Consider the following 24460-nt stretch of genomic DNA (forward strand, 5'->3'; position numbering starts at 1 on the left):
AGTTGGATCTTGGCAGGAACAAGTCCAGTTATTGAGGAGTTATTCCTTTAAAGCAAGTTTGAAGTTATTGCGATTTTGAATAGATCTGATGACAGGAGGGATGTTGTTCCAGGAGAAGGCAACAGAGTGACACTTTTCCATATGGACTTTTGAGGTTTGGAAATTAAGAGGAGGTGTTGGTCAGAGCTGCATAGTTCACAGTTAGGGACATAAGGGGCGATAAGGTTAGTAAGAGAAGGATGGGCAAGGGGTTTGTGGAGGATGGAATGAGATGGACAAAGCTAGGGAAGTAGTAGTTGATTTTGGAATTCAAGCCAGTTTAGTTTTTTTTCAAGGAGAGGCAGTGAAGAGTGCGATAGGGGAGGTTAGTGGCACATCTTACTATTTTGTTATGTTAGTTTAAGTTTGGATGACAGTTTTTTTGGGAGAGGTTTGTGAAGATGGGGGCAGCACATAATAGTGTAGGTAAAAGGTAAGCTTGAGCTAGGGATGTTTTAGATTCATGTGTTAGGAAGTATTTGTGTCTGTAGAGCATTCCTAGCTTTTGGTGAGTCTTTTTGATGCAGTTATTTATATGGATGTCAAATTTAAGTTCATCATCTATGTAGACCCCTAGAAGTTTAGTGTAGGTATCGACATTGATGACTGCATTGTTTAGAGAATATACAGAGAAGGAAGACTTGGGGAGGAAAAGGAAGTAGTTTAGTTTTGTTGGGGTTAGGTAGGATTTGGTTAGATCTGAGCCATGATTCAACAGAGTGGAGGGTATCTTGGGTGAAGGAGTGCAGGTGGGGAAAGTTGTCAGAGGTCGTGATGATGGTGGAGTCATCTGCATATTGTATGAGTGCGTAGTGGGGGCAGGAATGAAAGAGATTATTAGTGAAAATATTGAAAAGTAGTGGGCCCAAGATAGAGCCTTGAGGTACCCCAGCTAAGACGGGAAGGAAAGGAGATGTAGCAGAGAGTCACTTGACAGCTTGGTTTCTATTAGACAGGTATGAGGAGAACCAGCTAAAGGTAGAGGTGTAGAAGTTAAAAGAAGCAAGTTTTTTTCTCAATTTGTTTTTTATTTTCAATTAAAATAACATTTACATAATATTTTTAAATATCATTTTAAACAACTATATACAATATTTACAATAGCCTGACTTTCAGTTATATACACTGTATGTTATTAAATATAGAATTAACAGATCAGTTATCAGAGATACAATATTGATTATTGCAGTGTCCAACAAAGATATAACTTTCTTCCAAGGATTAATTACCAATGGCCTGGGATAGAAAGAAGCAAGTTTTTAGAGTAGGAGATTGTGAGATACAGTATCAAAAGCCTTAGACAGGTCAAGAAAAAGGCAAGACAAAAGTTGGTTATTGTTGAGAGATGAAGAGATAGAGTAGGAGAAGTATAGTAGAGCGGCAGTTGTGCTATGATGATGACGGAAGCCATGGTGTGTAGGGGTGAGAAGATTTTCCTGAATAAGATGTGACATGAGTTGTTTGTGTATACACATTTCAAGTATCTTAGAGAGATGAGATAGGATAACTATTGGCCTGAAATGTGAGGGGTCAGTTCAGTTATCTCCTTTATGTAGTGGTATAATGAAGCACTTTTTCCAGATGTTGGGGACAAGATTTTCCTGTATAGACCGATTGATGAGTATGGAGACTGGATAAGCAATAAAAGAGGCAGCGAGTTTGAGGTATTGAGGGGGTAGATTATCAGCAGAAGGGGAACAGGATTAAAGTTTATAGAGTAAGGATCTTAAAGTGGATGTTGGGATAGGTTTGAGTGAGAAAAGAGTGTTATTGGTGGGTGGGCGAGGGGTACCTTAGTAGGCTTCCTTTTGTGGATTGATTAGCTTTTGTATGGAGTCTCTGCAGAAGGAGTTTAGAAGAGTGGTGGGCTCTAGGAGTGAGCTATAAGGATAGGGGTTGGGAGGAGTTGGATTTCCTGGTTGTATGAGCTTATTTATGGTACTCTAGAATTTTTTTGGGTTGGAGTAAGGATACCTCTGAGGATTTCAATGTTTGTGGTATTACGAAGTTCCCTGTATTGCTGGAGGCTGGAGGGGGTTTTGAGTTTATTCCAGTTTTTCCAGGTGGTGTCGCTCTTCTGTATGAGGGATAGAGGACTTTTGCTAATACAGTGGGTAAAGTTGTTTTTTACTCGAATATGTCTGATAGGGGCTATGGAGTTTAGAGTGTTGAGGAAGATGCTATTAAATTTAAGAACAGCTTCCTCTAGGGGGAGTTGTCAAAGGAAAGAACAGTTCATAGATGCAAGTGATTGGTTAAATGTCTTTGGGTTAAAATTAAATTTAGCCAAGATTCAGAGATGGAGATTATGTCAGGTGAGTGTAATTCTATCCAGGAATGCAGATGAGGAAATTTGTTTAAGGTACTACAGATGTTTAGGGCTATGAACTTTAGGTCTCTGGTAGATGAGGTGCTAAGAGGTAAGGAGGAGGTCAGAGAGAAAGAGGAAGTGGGGGATTGGGGGAGTAGAGTTGACAACTGGACCAGGGTTAGGATATATATCTCCTGTGAGAAGAAGGGTGAGAATAGAGCTATGGGGAGTAGCCATAGGTGGATAAGGTAGGAGAGATTTGGGTTTGAATTTAGGAAGGCAAGAGTAGTAATAAGAGGGTTTGAGTTTGAAGAGGTATGTAAAGTGATGTGTGAAGAGGGAGGGTGTTATACGGATGGAGAAAGGTGTACTTTTAATAGATTGTGGAAGTGGAAAGGTAGGACATGGGTAAAATATGTGGAGGGGATTGTTTTAGGATGTGGATAGTGTGAGGATAGTAAGTAGTGGAGTACATAGTAAGTGGAGCATTATGTAAGTTGGTGAAGAAAAAGGGGGAAGGAAATAGATAGTGTTGGGTGTAGTGGACTAAAAGAGAGTGCTTGGGATTAAGCTTGGGGTGTGAAAAGTAGGAGGGTGGAAGATAAATAGTTGTTAGGTGCAAAGGGAAGAGGGAGGAGGTTGTAGAGAGGGTTAAATATAGGGAGTGGGTATGTGAGATTAGAGAGTGGTGGTGATAGGTAGGGGTATGGGAAGTGGGACAGGGTAAAGGGAGAGTGGCCAAGAGTGGGTAAGGATAAATGTAATTGAATGGAGGTGGGTGGAAATGGGGGTAGGGGAGCGAAGTGAGCCTGAGCACAGAGAGGGCAAAAGGAGTGGGGCTAAACTGGCAGGGAAATAGAGAGGAAAGAGAGAAAAAAACAATCAGTAAAGCCAGAAAAGTGATGCAAGGCTGGCAGTTTATGTGTATGGCAGCTTCATAGTTAGCCATTCACTTTGGAGATGGAAAATATTGAGTACGAGCTAAGCTGCCTTTAAGAGATCTTGTTCTACAATAGCCTTGTTAGTGGGTCTTACATAGGACTGACAGTAACACAGTGGAGGCTAGGGCAAAGAATGGAGAGGATCAGGAGTGGGAGGAGAAGGAGGGTCAAGTGAGAAATGGGTGGGTCACAATCAATGTGCAGCTGCTGAAACCAGGTTCTACAAGCCTAAAAACACACAGTGTTGTATGGAGGGCAAAATACACATACTAATATTAAGTCTTGAGAGTAGCTGGAAATTCCACCATTAGAGAGGTTCATGTTAGGGAATGGGTAGGCTTCCCAATGGACGATGGCAGTGTAGAGCCTTGGGATAAATCACTGTATAGAGCAAGCAGGGGACCAGAAAGATAAAGGTGGAAAGAGGACTAGGGTGAAAAAACGAAATAAAAAAAAGACAAGTAATCTTGAGGAGGTATGTAACACCTGAAATGGGTCAAACTGAAGGGACAAGATAGATGTGCTGTGAGTAAGCAGAGAGAGATATAGAGAGTGCACAGAGATACAGTTAAGAGTATGGGGTCAGATAAAAAGGTGAGGGTGAGACAAGGAAGGGAGATACAGCAAAAGCAAGATGAAGATAGAAATAGCGAAGAGAGAATGGTCAGTGAGAGATAGGTCTGAAAAAAATAAAGCACACTATCATAATATATGACACAACACAATACAATTAGTTGTAGAACCAATACAGAGACTACCACATTTCAGATGAAAAGACAAAAAAATTGCTGGCAAAGACACAAAGCACTGGATAATATAGTACAAAACACTTGGTTATACTGGGACTAAGACTCCTTTTACAGTGTATAAAACCTTAACAAATGGAATAGTGTAGTTACAAGTTGTTTGTATTGTATCCGTGCACTGTCGGCATTACACCCTTAAAAAGTAAAGCCATTAAAAAAAATAAAATTATTTTAACTTATTTCCCCTTACATGTTTGGACACAAAGGGATAGTTTTGCTCATATCTGTATGTGCTATGCCATTTCTGTCCATCTACCTATCTTTTTACAGCCCCTGTTGTCTGTCTAAAATCCTGTACATGCAATTTTTCCATGTAAGCTACGGACACTGACATGGGGTCTGCAGGGATGCCTGTCTGCTTGCTGGATTGCTCTACCTCCCTCATTTGCATGAATTTTACATGCTTATGAGGTGATTTTCATGCCATGGATACTTCCGTATTGGCACGTGCATGCGTGGTGCCCAGCTGTGTTTACTGATTTGCAAACATGCTACTTTCATATAAGCAGCATGCCACAATGCTTACACAGTAAAAAAGACAATGTACACTTTATTAAAGTCCCCCCAGGGTTCAAAATATTACATAAATGGGTTATAGATAGTGATGTGACTAACATGGGAAAAATCTTTAATGAAGTTTTTACTTCTGTCTTAACAGAAGATGAAAGGATGTGCCATGGTAGAAAGGGGATGTGGGGAAGAGGAAGCAGCTAATAAATGAGGTAATGCTTAAGGAAGGAAGGAGCTCAAGGAATTTACGTAAAATAGGGCACAGGGTCCTGATGATATACTTCCCAGAATTCTGAAGAATTTTAAATGTAGTATCAGAACACTTGTAAGAACTTTTCAGCAGGTTACTAGGTTTTGCTAAAATCCCCAACAACTGGAAATCAGCTACTGTAATACGATTACTATATTGCAAAGATTCCAAATCTGACCCAGTAGAACTATAGACCTGTAAGCTATTTGCAAGGAAGGTAATGCATAAGCTACTGACACTGAAAGTAATTGAGTTCTTAAAAATAAATGACCCTTAGGATAGGCATCGGAACTGTTTAAATACCAGAAGGATATGCTATTATAAAATGATACATTGCAGTGATTTGTCCATTTGAAATTTGACAAACAGAAGCTGGGTGACATAAAATGCATAAATTCATATAAGGTCTTTGACTCAGTCACTCAAAAGAGTCTAATAGATAAATCAGAAGGAATAAGAGTTGGGATAGCTAACAAATCAAGATCAGGAGTAGATTAATACCAGAAAATAATCAGTTAGTAAATTCCAGGAAATAATGATTGATTGTTAGAGGAACCCTATCAAAAAGCAGAAAGTTTGAAGTGGTGTTCTTAAGTGGTCTGTCTTGGCTTTAGTGTTGATATTTTCATGACAGATGTACCACAAAGCAGAGAGAACAAAATCACCCTGTGTGCAAATGATACTTAGGTAGGGAAGTCATTGTAGTATGGAATAAACCAAGACTCCAAAGGAGTCAACAATCTAATACATTTTTTGTTGATGTGGCAATTAAGATTTAAAGTTGAGAAGGCTGAGGCACTTCAACTGGATCCAAAATCTGCAAGGTGAAGTACCAGCTAAGTGAAGTCGACTTAAAAAGTGTTGAACAGGAAAATTACCTAGGAGAGACGAGTGCAGAAATAAACCCTAAAACACAAAATAAAAAAAATGGTCAAAGCCAATAAGATATTAGGATGTATCACTGGTAAACTAATGAGGAAAAGGTGATCACACTACAGACCTGCTGTCAGGACATGGCTAGAGGATGGTGATGGTGCTGGTATTATTATACAGAGAACAAAATCAAACTAGCCAATTAAACTCAGAAAGGCTACATGATGATAAAGCAGATGACGATAAAGGTAATGGTAGGCTGGAGGAGGAGTTAATTATTTTCAGTCTCAGGGAAAGATGAGAAAGTAACAACAAGTCTCCACGTTGGATCTCAAATGCCAAAGAGTTTATTCATAAAAACACATAGCTTTGGGGATGAACCCTTCTTCAGTGCAAATACAATTATTAAATATGCAGCTATCCAATTAATAAAAACCACATGGTCACAATGATCCATAGGTTCATAGGTTGGTACTAGGCTATCAGCCCTAGGGCCTATAAAAGCCTAGCCATAACAATTCCATGGCTATTTCTTCCCACACTATTTACTTCCCTTGACCCCTGTCTAGCAGGGCGACTGATGTGATCCCTGGGGTGAATTTCCTTTCTCCCATTTAATCGTCAAGGTTCCTTTTGAAGAGGGCCAAAGAGGAACTCTGCTTGACATGTATGGGCAATCTATTCTAGAGTCTGGGGAGTCTCTGGGTCAGGAACCTATCCCTCCAGCATGTTTTGTTTATTGTGATGACAAGGTTTAGATCCCTGGAGCATGTGGCTCTGAGGGATTGGGATTTCTTTAAGTGTAGCATGTCCAACAGCTCTGGGTTAGACATGGTCTTGTATGTTAAGCAGAGATCGCCTCTGAGTAGACGATATGCGACAGACTATAGCTGGAGTTTTTTAAGGCGGTCAGTGTAGGGCATCTGCTTTAGGCCTGTGAATCTTTTAGTGAGGTATTTCTGCGGTCTTTCCAGTTGTTGCAGATGTCTTGAGAGGTCCATACAAAACGGGGCATTGCATTATATAATGGGTCTAATGAGGGATGAGTACAGGGAGACAATGACCTCCTTTTTTCTGGATGAAAAGTCCTTAGTGATGAGGTGTGCCACATAGAAGGATTTCCTGACTATTGTGGCGATGTGGTTATCGAAAGTGAGACCACTGTCCACCTGTGTCCCTACGTCTCTTATCACACTTTCAGTGTTTAGTGTACTGCCACCTATATGGTAATTCACAGGTACATGTTTTTTCCCAAAGGGGATAACCATACATTTCTTGGCATTGAGCTTGAGCCCATGGCACTGGCACCAAGCATCTGTTTCTGTAAGGCCCTTTTGTAGAGTATCCATATCATTTGGGGATTCAATAATGGCTCCCAGTTTATAGTCATCTGCGAACTTTGTTAGCCAAAGTCCCTTAGTGTTGGCCTGTACTTCAGAAAAGTAGATGCCAAACAAGAGTGGTCCCAGGACTGAACCCAGAGGTACTCCACTTGTCACTTGTCTGGAGCTGGATTTGTAGTCTGCTACTTTTACAGTGTGGGTTCTATCAGTAAGCCAGTTAGCAACCCATTTGGTGATGTAGGGATTAATGCCCAGCTTAGTAAGCTTATCTATGATTCCAGAGTGGGGAATGGTGTCAAAGGCCTTGGCAAGGTCTAGATAGGCTGTGTGGACCATCTTACCCTTGTCCATGGCTCTGGAGACTGATTCGAAGAAGTCAATCAGGTTCAGGAGACAAGATCAGCTCTTCACAAACCCAAACTGGGTGGGGTCCAGTGTTTGAAGGTTGCCAATGTCTTTGTTTATAAGTTCCATGATAATACGCTCCATGGTCTTGCAGACAAGGCTCGTCAGATTGATGGGACAGGAGTTTCTGGGATCCAAGGTGGATCCCCCCTTGAGGAGTGGGATAACTGTAGCTCTGTGCCACTCAGTGGGCACAAAACCTAAGGTGAGACTATGATTAAACATGACACTTAGGTAAGGTGCTAGTTCATATTGTAGTTCATGTAGTACACAGCCCGGGATGTCATCTGGTCCCATGGATGCTGTAATCTTAGCTTTGGAGAGTGCGTTTTTTACCTGTGTGGCCATTACCGGAATTTAGCAATCTTCCGGTATTGAGATGGGCCATTTAGTGGGTGAGAGTGGGGTGAAGTTGGCACTGAATCGATCTGCCAGGATATTGGCAATATCCTTGGGATCAGTATATTTAATGCCATTCTGTTTTAGCTCAGAGCAGATCTGAGCATTGCAATTTAGATTCTTGACATAGTTATAGAATGCCTTGTGGTTGTCTTTGGAATCTTTGGCAATTTTATTTTCGTAACTAGCTTTGGAGGATTTTATGAGGGATCTCAGTTTCTTACTGAGGCTGGTAAGGAAGTTTTTTGCATCCTGGAATTTTCCTCTTTTCTACAACAGTTTCTTCCTTTTGTTGTAAAGTTTGTTTATGGCAGGGGACCACCAGATTGGCTTCCTTTTTTTGAATAAAAGTAATAATCAATTATTACTTCTTTTGTGCTTAAATTTTTGAAGTGCTATTCATCTTTAACTTAAATAATACATATATATATATATATATATATATATATATATATATATATATATATATATATATATATATACATATCTATATATATATATATATATATATATATATATATATATATATATATATATATATATATATATATATGGGCAGGATTCACGAAGGCTTGCACGGAGTGTAAGAAACTTGTAAGACTCCATGCAAGCCTCGTGATCCAGGAACAACCCGAAACTCCATGTAAGAGACCAGCTAAAACGTCTCTTACACGGACTGGGCGTGAATATGCTAAATACCTCACTTGCAGCCGAAAGGCATGCAAATGAGGTAGAGTAGCGATCCACGAAACAGAAAGCAGCCCATGTAAGAGCCGTTTTAGCTTCAGAAATGTACTCAGTTGACAACTGAGTACGTTTCTGCAAAAATCACAATGGAGCCATGTCAGCTCCAAATAAAGGGTGCATATGTGTCAGGCAGCATGCTAATGGCCAAATATGTGGCCATTGGCAAGGTACCCAGATGCAAATATTAAAAAAATATAATTTTTTTTTTCCGGCGATTGCCGATGTTTAAACGCAGTGCAGCCCCGCGCAAATGGGCTGCGCTGTATAAAACTTAAAAATGAAGGTTATAAACCCACAAATGTGGGTTTTATGCAATACATGGAATGACAATGCAGGGACCAGCAGACCAAAAACAACATGGCCACCGTTTAGTGGTTGCTAAGGGGGGAAGCTGAGTCTAAGACATGTAACTAAGCATTAGTAGGCAATCTGATGTAAATGAGGGTTAAGATACTGAATCCCACTGTCACATAGCAAATGAGCACATTCTGAGTAGTGTAAGAGATACATAAGGGGGAGGAATAGAGTAGGAGATAGATGACATCACAGGAGGGAATGGTAGAAAGAAATGTAGTTCATTGGAGGTCAGTGTTACATGACAGATGACAGACACAGATCATGGAAAGAGGAGTGCCACAAGATAAGCATGGGAAAGTCAAGAAATGGAAGGTGGACACTGTTACTTATAAAAAAGTTTCTTGCTGGGCGTGCATGCGCACGTGTGCACGCCATGAGGCGCGGGTAGGACAGTGTGCATGCGTGTAACGCAGACTGAGCATGTGGGAGTGTGTTGGTAGACTTGTAAGACTGTTTGCGCTAGTGTGCGCGCGTGTAGGGCAGACTGAGCATGTGGGAGCCTGTTGGCAGAGTTGTAACACTGTTTGCGCTGGTGTGCACACGTTTTAACCCAAATAAGCAGATTCCAAACCGTGTAAGCATGTGCGCACGTGTAAGCCACTGTGAGCGTGTTTCTGCTGGTGTGCACATTGCTCCCCCCTGAGGAAACATAAAGGAAAAAGGAAGCAAAACAATTAGTAGGAAGCTAGCAGAGAATACTGCTGGAGCTAGCAGGTGAAAACAATTAGAAGCAGGCAATTACACAGGCAGAATAGTAGCTCAGCCAAGCACTTAAAACTCTTCAAACAGCAGTGCAGGATGTATCTCTCAAGAGACACTGCAAGACAGGAGTAAGCTATTAGAAGTGAAAACTGAAAAAGCTGAACTCAGAGCAGAAATGCTAGGGGCTGCTATAGCTGTCATAATGAGACATAGGCGACTTGCTGAGGGTGGTGATAATGCAGATGGTGCCAGACAACCCACAGTGAGGAGACGGAGAAGAGTGTATAGGCCCAGGGTCACCTACCACGGGTTACATGAGCTGGAGATAGTAGAGCGCTATAGAGTGGACAGAGACCTCCTGCAGCAAATTGTTGAGCTGTGCAGGCCACGCCTCACACACAGAACCAACAGAGGGGAACCCATCCCATTGGAAACCAAGGTATGTGTTGGCCTAAGAATACTAGCAACATGTACCTTCCAGAGACCAACTGGTGATATGATGGGGATATCACAGGCATCAGCCTCCAGGGTACTGCACCAGTTCCTGGATGCCATGTCAGCACATGTCGGTGATCATGTATATTTCCCCAATGCCCGTGAGGTATTGGCCAGCAATATGCGTCTCTTCCAGCAAATAGCGGAATACCCTGAGGTAGTGGGTGCAATAGACTGCACGCACATACGCATCAAAGCACCAGCCGGTGAGCGGGGTAGGGCCTACATTAACCACAAGGGCTTCCCCTCCATCAACTGCCAGGTCATGTGTGATGCCCAGGGCATAATAATGAATGTGTGTGCTGGCTGCCCTGGGAGCTACCATGATTCCCACATCTGGCATTTGACGCAGCTGTACCAGACATTTGCCAATGTGGACATCCCACACGGACACCTAGTGGGGGATGCAGGTTATGCACTGGAGCCGTGGCTGATGACACCCATCAGAAACGCACACACACCTGAACAGGAACGCCATAATGAGGCACATGCACAAACACGTAATGTAATAGAGTGTGTGTTTGACTGCTCAAGTCACAGTTCCGGTGTCTGGACACATCTGGTGGAGCCTTGCAGTACTCACCAACTACATGTACCCAAATTGTCATGGTATGTGCTATGCTACATAATATGATCTTGTGAAAACAGCTGCAGCAGGACCAGCATAGGGCCTGGCCAAACAGCCCCCCACCATTGCCAAGGCCATCACAGGCAGAGCGTGACTCGGAGGAGGAACAACCTGAGCCTACCCCAGTAGGCAGAAGGAGGCATGCCCAGTATGCCCTGGCCTTGGCAAAGAGGCAATGCATAGCACATACACTGGCTCAGTAGGAACCCTGGGAATGATACCCCTCTCTGACTCACTCAAATAATAACAGGGATGCCTAAAATGACATGACCTGCTCTCAAACATGTACAGGGAGTGTAATATGTGCATCCGACAGAGGCAGCCCTGCAGCACCACCTAAGGCATGAATGCCATGTGTTAAGTAATGTAACACCATGTACTATATGCACACTTGAGGACCCTGACTAACATCCACCCTCACCAAGCATGAAAACACAATATGACGATGGGATGATCAATTGCAATAATTGGCTGAAGTAATGCAGTTAGTCAAGGGGGAGCCAATGTGTTCCAGCCTGGGATGGCATGCTGAGCATGACATGATGCACCACCTGCTAGGGGTGGCGTGCACCTATCAGTCCAGGCCTCATGGATGCTGGCAAAGGCTGTCAGTACCCGCAGCATGCCCTGAATAGGTAAGTCTCAAAACACAAACCCACCTTCATAGGTACCACAAGGGATAAGAACCTATATGTAATGCTACCCAATGCCAGAAGTCTAAACAGCAAGATGCATGCAGTGTAAACGCACACAGTATGGAGAATGTTGATATCTGTCCTGTAACAGAAAACTGGGTCAAGGCTCACATCAGCACCCTAACACTACCAGGTTACACCTCATACTGTGCTGTACAGCCTCAAAACATGGAACAAGCTACAAAAGGAGGGTGACTAGCAATAATTGTCAGGGATAACCACACCCCCATGTTGGTACCACAACAAGAAGCAGCATGGACTAGCCATGGTCAAGTACCAGTGGCTAAAACCGCCTCCCAGTATATAGCCTGCTACAGACTACCGTCCTAACACCAGGATCTGCACCTGGCTTATGTTGGAATAAATGAATATATCAAGCCCCCCAAACCACATTATATTGGTTGACTGAAAATACCCAGACATACACTGGGAGCATTATACTAGCACCAACACTGTAGGAGAAAAGTTCCTAGAATCCATAAACCAAAATGCCCAGGAACAACGTACCACTCCCACAAGAGGGGTAAGCATACTGGATGTGATAATCAGCAACATGGGTACTGGATGGCAAGATGAAAAGTGTATCCCTCACTGGTAAGACCAGACCATAGAGTAATCACACCGGATATACACATCCTGACCACAGTCCCTGGCCAGAAAACCACAGTGAAAAACATGTGTAAAGCATAAGTTGCACCCCTCCAAAATGATGTGGAATCCATTAAAGGCCCTGTGCAGGTGCAAAATATGGGACACACCGCAGAACCTGTTATACAGGCATTCCATGAACACAGCCAGGAATGCTTGGATTATGCAATCACAAATAACAACAAGACACAATGCCATACACGTAGGCATCTGGCATGCTGGACTCCAGCCATTACCAAACCATGCAAGAGAATGAGGAAGCTACTACATGATAGAGCAAACATAAAAAGGGAAGTAATCACTGATCAGTAGTATGGCAATAAAATATGTCCACACATACAATCCACTAAGGCCAGCTACAACAAGTAGAATCTGTGAATCCTGAGGCAATGTTACACCTGCCCCAAGTACACAGACAACCCTCAACTCCCCCCAATAAATACAAATGTATGTGAGAGATGCAACCATTTATCCAAACCGGAGGCTGTGCTCCCCCAACTCAGTACTGTCAAAACTAGTCAGGAGGAGAAGGTAACCACACACACCACAAACCCAGTCCCACATAGACCTATCACAACTGTAAACCAAACACATAAACACAGAAAAACATTCCCGGAGGCCCTAATTACAAACACACCACACCAACAGAGGCCTCCAAAGCAGACCCCCAAGCAACCACAACCTCCAAACATAGCACATGCAACACATAGTACACAAAGCTGGTGTGCCAAACAGTCACAGGCCAGAAGGAGAAACAACATGCCTGATACAGTTGTAATAGGTGTCTCTATAGGCAGACACACTGCTGTCCCACTCACCAGACTGAACAAGGGAAAGGGTACAGTAAGCTGCCTGTAGGCTGCCACAATACGCCACATAACAGAAGTATGCAGGTCACTCCAAAGCAAGCAGAAATATGATGCAGTCATAGTCCATGCTGGTGTGAATGACCTGAGATGTACCTCCCTAGACTACATGAAAAGAGACATAGATGAGCTCTCTGATTATGTAGTCCAGGCCAGTATGACACTCACCGTTTGCAGCATCCTACCCTTACCAAGAATAATGCCACAGTACAAACACGGAATGATCAGTCATAGCAAGTGGCACACTTACTGGTGTAATTCCAAGGGGATCCAATGTCTGTCTGCTTGGGATATCATGCTTGACAAGCCATGCTGCTGTTCCAGGGATGGCTTGCACCTGTTACCCCTGGGTGTCTGGATATTGGATAAGGCTTTTGCCACCTCCATAGAGCCGTACGTAGGCAAGGCTGAAAAGACTAACCCACCACCCTAGAAAACATAAGTGGTAAGAAACATAAGGGTAATGCTGACCAATGCCAGATGTGTAAACCACAATATGCATGCTCTTGAGGCCCTTCCCAGTATGGAGAACATCGATGTCTGTGCAGTGACAGAAACCTGCTGCAAGCCTACTGACAGCACACCAGCACTACCAGGTTATACCTCATATCATGCGTTATGGCCCCAAAACCTGGACCAAAACATCAAAGGAGGGGGAGTATCCATATGCAGCACAGACACCCATACGTCCAGGTAACTGACAATGCACGAAGCAGCGGAGACCACCCATGTGCACCTAACCGTATTCAAAACTGCTGTACAGTCTGTAGCATGCTACAGACCACACTCTCACATACAGGAACCCCACCCAGACGTCCTGAAGACACTGGACAGTATGAATGTCCCACCAAATACCAAACAAGGTACTCACAAATTACCACATAGGTGGTAAACCATTATGTATGCAAGGAGTAATCAGGGACCTAGGGACACAAGTGGACAGTAACCTGTTATGTGACACTCACATTGCCAATGTGGCTAGGAAGACTGTCTATATTGGACACCGTATCATGAAAGGATTCACATCTACATCAACAGAGGTCATTGTGCCCCTGTACTGTTCTCTTATCAGACCCATAATCTAGTACAATGACTCATATGGGATGTACCTTACCTGACACCTGCAGCGGTTAGAAAGACCTCAAAGGTACCTCACTAAGAGGATAAAGGGTCTCAAATATATGTCATATGCTGCCTGGCTGTAGACACCCCAGCTGAATGCAGTCACATACTGCCTACACAGAGGCATAGTATGTCTGTTGTACAAGGCCATGTCCAACACAGGAGTAATGGACATGCTCCACCCCAGGAAAATCAAAGCCATTGGAGCTGTGAGAGTGACAGATGTCAACCTCAACACATAATGAAATAGGATGTGCTGGAGGGACAGACACATAACCCAGAGGCTCCCCACACCCTGTAACAGGATCCCACTCCATGTTAGGCAGAGCCCCTCACTGACACCCCTCAACAGGAATATTGCCAAGTGGATGGATGATCGTAGATGTACACTGGGGGTCTTCACTGTGTCACGTCCAGACAGAGGCACAGTAAAGTAAATCATAAATGGCCATACTATTCACATAGCAAGGGGTGGTGAAAGACACTCACACTCTGGCTAGGCTTACAAATGCCCTAGGTTGGATAGCCTAGTATGAACCTATGAACTTATGAAGATACAAATTGTACAGGACACTAAGGATAATCACAAGGCTTACTCAACTGATGGTAGGAACCATGATGGGAATTCACAGATATGCTCCGAATCACAAAAATATTACAAACAACATACCAAACACACACACATATTGCCAACATGCAACCTGACAGGTGCAGTGCAACCCCCCCCCCCCAGAATGCAAAATATCTATCCCAGCAGACTGCTGGCCCCCTGACATTGCAGATGATGAGGTAACAGCCAGCATCTACAAAGCAAAACACACAGCAGCAAAGGTATGAGATGGTTTCCGGGGCTGAGTCCAACATGGACTCAAAGAAGAATGGAATGCCAAATCACACAACTGCTCAATGTCAGCCTTACCACAGGATATGTACCCAAAGAGCAGTGTACAACAACAGTGGTCCTTCTCAACAAAGGTGATGCCTGAATGGATACTGCAAACTACCACCCCAGGATCCTGACAAGCTTGGTCTACACAGCTATGGAAAGGATCAGCATGTACCGCAGACGTAAAGCTATCGGGGACCTACTGACACCGGACCCTACCCAGTGTGGCTGTCGTAAGTGCAGATCCTGCCCCTAAACATGTTTGACACATTTGAAACAGTCATTAAGGTCATTGATGAGGGCAATGTGGTCCACACAGCGTAGCTGGACCTTGCAAATGCTTCCATACAATACCCTATGTGTTCAGTATGGATATGTTCACCAGCTTAAATATAAACCCCTATGTCAGTAGAGGGGTTGCAAACCAGACCAAGGACAGAACTGACATGGTCAGACATGCTGCATCCATGTCAGACTACAAACCAGATATAAGTGGCATCCCACAAGGCTTGGTCCTGGGACCTCCCTCGTTCCGTATATATGTCCCATAGGTACAGGCCAACATGGAAGGACTGTGACTGAACATGTATGCAGAAGAGTACAAACTGCCCACCATATCTGACCCCCAGCTGACACAAGCATCCCACAAAAGGGCCACATAGAAACACACAACTGGTGCCATAGCCATGTCAGCAAGCTAATTGCAGAAATGTGTATAGTCAACCACCGTGGATATACAGTAAGTGCCCACCAATTACCACACAGGTGTTAACCCATTACGTACCTAACATGTAATGAGATACCTGGAGACACAAGGTGATAGATATCCTGCATTGGACAAACATGTGGCTGTAGTGTTCACAGAAACATACCATATACCCACCTAATCATGAAGGTTGTCAGATCTAGATAAGGGGAGGTCACTGTGGCTCCACAGTCATCTGTCATCAGCGTTACAATTGACTACAATAGCCCCTGTGGGATGTACCTCAGCAGACTCCTCCATCAACTGTAAAGTCCACAACAGTACCTCACCAGGAGTAGCAAAGAGCTTGAACAGATGCCATGTGTTGCCTGATTAAACAAACTGCAGCTCCACACACTGCCATACTGCTCACTCAGAGGCAAGCTGTGCCTGATGTATAAAGCCATGTCCAAGCTGGAATCAATGAACATGCTGCACCTTGTACAATCTGAATGGCAGTGAGTTATGCACATGAGAGACCTGAACCCCAGCACTGACATACATAGGCCAAGCTGTACTGAATGATCCATAACACAGAAGCCACCCCCACTCTTGAGTAAACTCCCAGTACAGGTTAGCCAGAGAGTCACCCATCGACACTCCTCAAGAGGAATCTTGATGAGTGGATGGGAGATGGTAGGTTTACCCTGGGTATCACTGTTATGTCACAGGTAGACGGAGGCACAGTATACTAACCATGACATATGTCATGGCAAACTCCAGTTACAATGTGTGTCGAAGTACAAACACACTCTCTGACTAGCATTAGAAATGGCCTAGGGCACATCGCTAGTGTTTGCCAATGTCCACCTATGTTGTGGAATACACTACCAATGTTGGACAAGCCTGGTTTAGGTAGTCCATATCTGAACATAATGCAACATGGTCATATGTGCACAACTGGCCCCTACACAGTCTGTTGTGCTCACTATGAAGATTTAAAGCAGTGATAGGACTAAAGCCCAGGATACTGTCCACCACAGTGAAAGTACTGAACCAGTACACTATACGGTACTACAGTGTTAGGTCAGTATGAAAGGATGTTGACAACTGTATGCAAAGTATCCCATGCAATCCCTGCAGGCACAGTATAATCCCTGTTGTGTTCAGACATGAAGCAGTTGGCCAGTAAGTACACAACATGACACCCAACACACAACCATAAACGTGAGATATTGTTGAAGTTCACACTCACCCAAATATGTGGTGGACTGCAGAGTTCAACATATGAAAAGCTCACACTGGGCATGCTCGCACACTTTGATAAATGAGGCATATGTCAGACAACATGCCATGGAAAGGCTGAACTGGGCATGCTCACACACTTAGGCCATATCTCCGTTTAGCAGTTGGCCACACATATCTGGTAGTTGTACGTGTCATTCCAGGAACCAACCACATCACAGCAATCTGCCCAGTGCACACAGTAAATGACTACAGAGACATAAGTGATATAGTGGATCCCCCTCATATTCAAACATCTTCCACAGATACACAAGTTGTTCACAGAAACAGGGAATGCTATGGCAATAAGACCTGCAAACAGTCTATCAGCAACAAATATTGTGCATCTGACCATTAAACATATGGGTGTATAGGTCAATACTAGGCTGTTTGCCCTACGGAATGACAGCTTAGCCAGAGTGTGCTTGGCATCTGCATCCCCAGTACAGTAGGCTACTGTGCCACTGTAAAGTAGGTCACATAAGGCATCGTGTGAGGCTAGTGTGCTGTGCCTCTGTCAAGCAGGGACACAGTGGAGATCCCAGGGTTTGAATGTGCTAAGCCACATCCATGTTGTTGGTGTGTGCTGGAAAAGGGTTGCTGAGGACCTCTAACAGTAAGTGGGCGTCAATAACAGACTGAGGGGAGCCCTATCTGCATTGTCTGGACAATTCCACTGTCAACACTGTGTTGTGATGATTATGTGGGATTGAAGTGTCGTGCCGGTACTGTTCAGAGATGTCCTCTCTCTGTGGGCTACAGCTCTGCAATGTATTAGCTCACTCTGTCTGTTGGACAGCTCATATATGGCTGGTGTACACCTGACAGGTGTCCTGTTGTGGAGCAGTCATGGTTATATGTGGGATAGCATGATCAATGCAAACCTTACACATGCTCATAGAATGCAATTGTCAAGGATTATGCAGAGTGGCCAGTATAGTCCCCCAGCATGGGTCCTTTGAAGTCTTCCACCCCAATCTTCACAAGTGTAGAGTCTGCTTGTGCTAAATACAGTTTGTTTGCAGTGACAACCTGGCCTGGGGGTGGGGATGGGATATGGATGTCCAGGGAAAGGTGGGTATGGTCAGATATCAACAATGGTGGTCTACCTCTGGTGTGGGACAGTGAGTACCCATGTTGCAGATGGACAGGTGCAATATGTATTCCCCCATGTGGCTGTGGTGAGTGGTTCTGCCATAGCACATGGACCGACAAATTGTAGTGGCTGTAGGGTAATGTTGTAGAGGCCTGAGTAGTTCCCACACACAATATGCCTGTACCTGATGTTAACAACTGGAATGGTGTATGTGAACACCTGCATATCCTGGCACTGTTCCCAGGGAAGCAAAGTGTGTGTCCTGGATGTGGGAGGGGTGTTCTGGACTGGTTGTGTTGTGTGTTACAGGTCCTGTGGTCACGAAGCATGGTATAGAACATAACCTGCCAGTGCAATGTGCATATCTGACCCTGAAGTAGGTGGCTGCAAATGCATATATATGCTATCCCCCACCTGACAGGTAGTACTAGATGTACATACCTCTGTAGAAATAAAGATGTCAGCACCCTATAAGTACTGCAGGTGCAGAACAGATGCCCAGTAATTCGAATAGCTCGCTCTGCTAATGCGTTTCCCTCAAGTGTCATAATATAGTTAGGTAGGAATTTGAACCATGCAAATGCTCATTGTGTGTGGGTGGGCAGGGTTGTTGTGTGTGCAAGTCTGTGTGAGGGAAATGTCCCTTTTGGCAACTGGGAAAACACTCTACAGGATGCACATTCCCCTTTCTAAACACTGATGATGTCAGCACCCTATAAGTACAGCAGGAGAAGAGAAACCTCCCAGTAATGCGAATAGCGCTCTGCTAATGCATCCGTTTCGAGTGTCATAACATAGTTAGGTAGGGGTTTGAATCCTGCAAATGCCCAGTGTGTGTGGAGAGGGGTTAGTGTGTGTGTAAGTCTGTGTTAGGGAAATGTCCCTTTTGGCAACTGGGAAAACACTCTACAGGATGCACATTCCCCTTTCTAAACACTGATGATGTCAGCACCCTATAAGTCCAGCAGGAGAAGATAACCCTCCCAGTAATGCAAATAGCGTGCTCCGCTAATGCGTCTCTCTTAAGTGTCATGACATAGCTAGTTAGGGGTTTGAATCCTGCAAATGGCAAGTGTGTGAATAAGGGGAGTGTGTGTGCTGGCAAGTCTGTATGAAAGATAAGTGCATTTTGGCAAATAGGAGAACACACTACATGATGAACATTACCCTTTCCAAACACTGATGATGTCAGCACCCTATAAGTACAGCTGGAGAAGGGAAACCTCCCAGTAATCCAAATCATGCACTCTGCTAATGCGTCTCTCACAAGTGTCATAACATAGTTAAGTAAGGGTTTGAATCCTACAAATGACAAGTGTGTGTGTTTGGATGAGGAGAGTTTGTGTGTGTGCAATTCTGTATGAAAGACATGTGCTTTTTGGCAATCAGGAGAACACACTACATGATGCACATTACCCTTTCCAAACACTGATGATGTCAGCACCCTATAAGTACAGCTGGAGAAGGGAAACTGCCCGGTAATCCGAATAGCACACTCTGCTAATGCATCTCTCTCAAGTGTCATAACATAGTTAAGTAGGGGCTTGAATCCTGCAAATGGCAAGTGTGTGTGTTTGGATGAGGGAGTTTGTGTGTGTGCGTTTCTGTATGAAAGACATGTGCTTTTTGGCAATCAGGAGAACACACTACATGATGCACAATACCCTTTCCAAACACTGATGATGTCAGCACCCTATAAGTACAGCCAGAGAAGAAGAACCTCCTAGTAATCTGAATAATACACTTCACTAATGCGTCTCTCTCACGTGTCATGACATAGTTAGGTAGGGGTATGAATCCTGCAAGTGAGTGTGTGGGGGTACTAGGGTGTGTGTAATTGCAAGTGTGAGAGAACAGTTCCTTTTGGCAACTACTACAATATACCAGATGCTGCATATTCTCCCAGTAAACACAGGTGATGTCACCACACTATCAGTAAATCCAAACAGGGCTAATTGCCCAGTAATGCCAATAGTGCGCTCCGCTACTGGGTCTATTACCACTGTCAGAGCACAGATAGGTATGTTTTGGAACCCACAACTGCCACGTTCATAGGTTCATAGGTTCATAGGTTCATACTAGGCTATCTGCCCTAGGGCATCTATAAGCCTAGCCAGAGTGTGTATGGCTTTCGCCACCCATTTTCAATTAATTTTGCTATGCCCTTTTTCGAGGTTAGTATACTGCGCTTCTGTCTAACAGTGACACAGAAGTGATATCCGGGGTATACCTACGATCTCCCATCCACTCATCAAGATTCCTCTTGAAGAGAGTCAATGAGGGACTCTGCCTAACCTGGACTGGGATTTTATTCCAGAGTGAAGGGAGCCTCTGGGTTATGAATCTGTCCCTCCAGCATGTCCTATTTATTTCAGTGCTGAGGTTTAAGTCCCTCGAGCGTAGCTTGATGGGATTTGGATTTTCTGAGGTGCAGCATTGTCCATTAATTCCGGGTTGACATGGCGTTATACGTCAGGCACAGATTGCCTCTGAGCAGGCGGTATGCCACTGAGTAGAGCTGGAGTTTCTTTAACCGGGCAGCATGGCATCTGTTTGAGCCTTGATCCTCATGGTGAGGTACTTTTGGGGTCTTTCCAGTTGCTGCAGGTGTCTGGTAAGGTACATCCCAAAGGGCATTGTACTCAATTATGGGCCTGATGAGGGATGAGTAAAGAGGCACGATGACCTCCCCTGATCTAGATGTGAATCCCTTCATGATTAGGTGGGCTATATAAAATGTTTTTCTAACCACTTTGGCCATGTGGTTGTCAAATGAGAGATTGCTATCAACTTGGGTCCCCAGGTCCCTAATTACTTCTTCTGTACTTAATGGATTATCACCTATGTGGTAATTTGTGGGCACTGTTTTGCCAAAGGGGATGACTATACACTTTTTGGCGTTTAGCTTGAGGCCATGGCTCTGGCACCAGTTGTCTGTTTCTATGAGGCCCTTGGAGGATGCTTGTGTCAGCTGGAGAGTCTATTATGGTGCCCAGTTTGCAGTCATCTGCGAACTTGGTCAGCCACAGTCCTTCCATGTTGGCCTGTACCTCCGAGAAATATATACCGAACAAGAGAGGTCCCAAGACTGAGCCTTGTGGGACGCCACTTGTAACTGGTTTGGAGTCTGACATGGCTCCAGCTATTCTAACCATGTGGGTTCTGTCCTTGAGCCAGTTTGCAACCCATCTAGTGACATAGGGGTTTATATTTAAGCTGGTGAACTTATCTATAATGCCCGAGTGGGGTATTGTATCGAAGGCTTTTGCGAGGTCCAGGTAGGCTGTGTGGACCACCTTCCCCACGTCAATGGCCTTGGTGACTGTTTCAAAGAAATCAACCAGGTTTAAGAGGCAGGATCTGCCCTTAACAAAGCCAAACTGGGTAGGATCCAGTTGTGTCACACAATATGACCATGTGTGGGTTGTTGTTCATAACAATGCATGACATTGCTTAAACCAGCAATGGCAATGCACACATGATGTATGTGTGACACATACACATATATACCTGTGACCTTCAATAGTTACCATGTCTGACACGTGCCTCAAATGGATAAATGGTATTTGCAATGCATAACATTATGACTGTGTCTTACTGTGCAGGGGCCGCATGCGGTATGTGTATATACAGTGTGTGTTGTATATGGTATAATCCTAACAGCAGGGGATACACATCTGGTCTGGGCCATATAGTCTACATGTAGTCGATGAACAGGTGCTGCATGTTCCCACCTGTTGTGGGAGTGGTAACTTGTTGTTCCACTGCAATTCAGTGACTACATGCTGGGAACCTTTCAGCTAGTGTGTTGTAGCTACAGTAATGCTCACACACAATGTTTGGCTGGATGCAGTCCAGCCATATAAAGACATATCTAGAGACTGTCATATTGCCAGTGTTGTTAGGGAGGTCAGGTGGGTTTCCTGTGTATGGGAGGGTTGTGTGTGCCAGGCTATGAACCAGAAGGCAGTCCAACACACTGTTAGCTGCTCATGGATAGGCCCTGATCCTTTGTGCTGTGCCAACAACCTGGAGGTGTGTGTATCTGTGGTTCCTTGAGATACCACCCCCCTGTCCATGTGTGTTACATGTGTAGGGGACAACAAGCATGGTATGAGGTATAACCTGGCAGTGATGGGTTGCACCTGTGAGCCGTGAATCAGGAATCTGTTACTGCACAGATATTGCAGTTTACCGTGCAGAGGACAGTGTCCAGTGCATGCATCTTGCGGTGTACACTGCTGGTGTTGTGTGGCATTACTGTTAGTGTCCTATCCCGTGTGATACCCGCGGAGGTGGCTATGTAATCCATGTCCTGCAGCAAAAGGCACTATGTGTGTATCAAGGGGCTTCGCCAATATACAATGGCCCATGGTGTCACGTGCAAGCTGCCCCTCGCAAATCATTGTGGCTTCCCTAGCATGTAAGCACACGTTGACAGCCATTGGATACCCTATGAATGACATTGGAGATTGAGCAGAATGTAGACATAGAACACTCTTCCTACATATTGTGGTGGCATACCTGGTGAGGGTATGATGGCAACCAAGGTCAGGCTCATACTGGCCCATGCCACATGCTGAGAGAGCCCTTCTATGTTCCCTATCATGTAGTCCAGGGAGGTACATCTCAGGTTATCCATATTGTCATGGACAATGACTGAGTCATATGTGTCCATGCCTCTGACTCACCTGTATGCATGTGTTTTGTGGTGGACCATAGTGCCCCACAGGCATATCACTGTGACCTTCACTATGTACAGCCTGTTGAGCGGGACCCCACTGTAGCGGCAAAGAGAGGTACCTGACACATCTGTAGCAGGTGTGTTGTGTAGCCCTACAGGCTGTGAGTGTGTGGCACACGGGATGTGCGTGCCATGTGTGGCATGTTCTCTGTTCCGATTTAACGTATGCCTGTGTACCAGCTGCGGAGGTGTGTGATGCTCAGGCAGGATGCTATTCTGAGTCTCCAAGTATGCCCCAGTGTGTTCGGATTGCTGTCAGTGTGGGTCTATGTCAGACTGGTATTGTAGTCACTGTAGTATGTCATGCCATCTGACAGGGTATGGCAGTACTGGGTTCAGAGTGCTCAGTCCCCAGATTGGCTATGTGGTGGCATCTCACACATGTGTTGTACGTTCCTGGCCAGGGGAGAGGGTTGACTGCATACATGTGGCAGCTGTGACATTGCCACATGACTCACATAAACCACAATTGGACCATAGAGGTGATTCACAGGTTACCTTTGCACGTGCTACCATAGTAGTGTGATTGCCATGGTGATTACCAACACATAGGGCCAATGGGGAACAACATACTGAAAGTGAGTATGTGTTGGTGTACTGCTACTGATTTCATAGCACTGGCATATATGACTGCACATGTGGGTAAATGCCAGGTAAGTCATATGCAATGTGTCACAGGCAATGTACATGCGAACAGGACAGACAGTGACGTTCTGTCAGGTGGAAAATTGACATACGTATAGTACGCTATGCAGATGTCACTAGGAATCCACAGAAGCTCTGTAAATCTGCATTGCAGGTGGAATCAGTGTTCCAGGGAACCTCAAGCAAACATGCATGCAAACAAAGCTACAGTAAGCAGGGCTGGAAGTAGTCCATTGTACAACAATGAAGGGGTAACACTTCCAGTAGGTAACAGTGCAAATATGCAGGCACTATCAACATGTACCCAGGAATGCACAGCTCAGATGTCCATGGTAGAACTGATATTATGTCATATTTAATTGTAATTTGAATTAAATTGGAAGTGCACACATATCAACATGCGCAAACATCCACATTGAATAGTCGTTGTGGGCAACATGCCACCATTAGTGTACATGTCCATCATTACGTATCACTACTTGCATTAGCTTCTCCCCTGTGCTACCTATGTATGTGGCTATCTGTTGACATCCTTACCACCGGTATGCAATAATGTGCAGCTGTTACACTATGGTACTTACTATGGGTGTAGATAACAATTCAGGACAGTCATACAGTTACTGCATCAGGCATGCTGGGATATACACACAATCATATCAGCACACTGTACTGTTACCAACATGATACTAGTAATACACTTCTATGTAGTCACCCTGTGCATCAGCAACATGTTTACCTGTTCCTGCACTGATGTTGGAGATTGCAGGAGGTGGCACAGTTTCATCATATGCACAGGGTGTGAATTAGGTATGCCTGAGTCTGCCACTGATACCACCAATTGACATGTATGTGTATGTGTGTTGGTGAGGGACAGCAGTACAGGGTGGGGCACTGTTGGTGCAGTGTGTGCGTGTATGTGGTAGCCCTAGGTGTTAACTTTCGCATGTGTGTATGCATGCACACAGTTCCACCTCATGGCTGCC

Source organism: Protopterus annectens, chromosome 1.part0 (assembly GCF_019279795.1).
Source record: "Protopterus annectens isolate FY-2018-M chromosome 1.part0, PAN1.0, whole genome shotgun sequence".
Taxonomy (NCBI): domain Eukaryota; kingdom Metazoa; phylum Chordata; order Ceratodontiformes; family Protopteridae; genus Protopterus; species Protopterus annectens.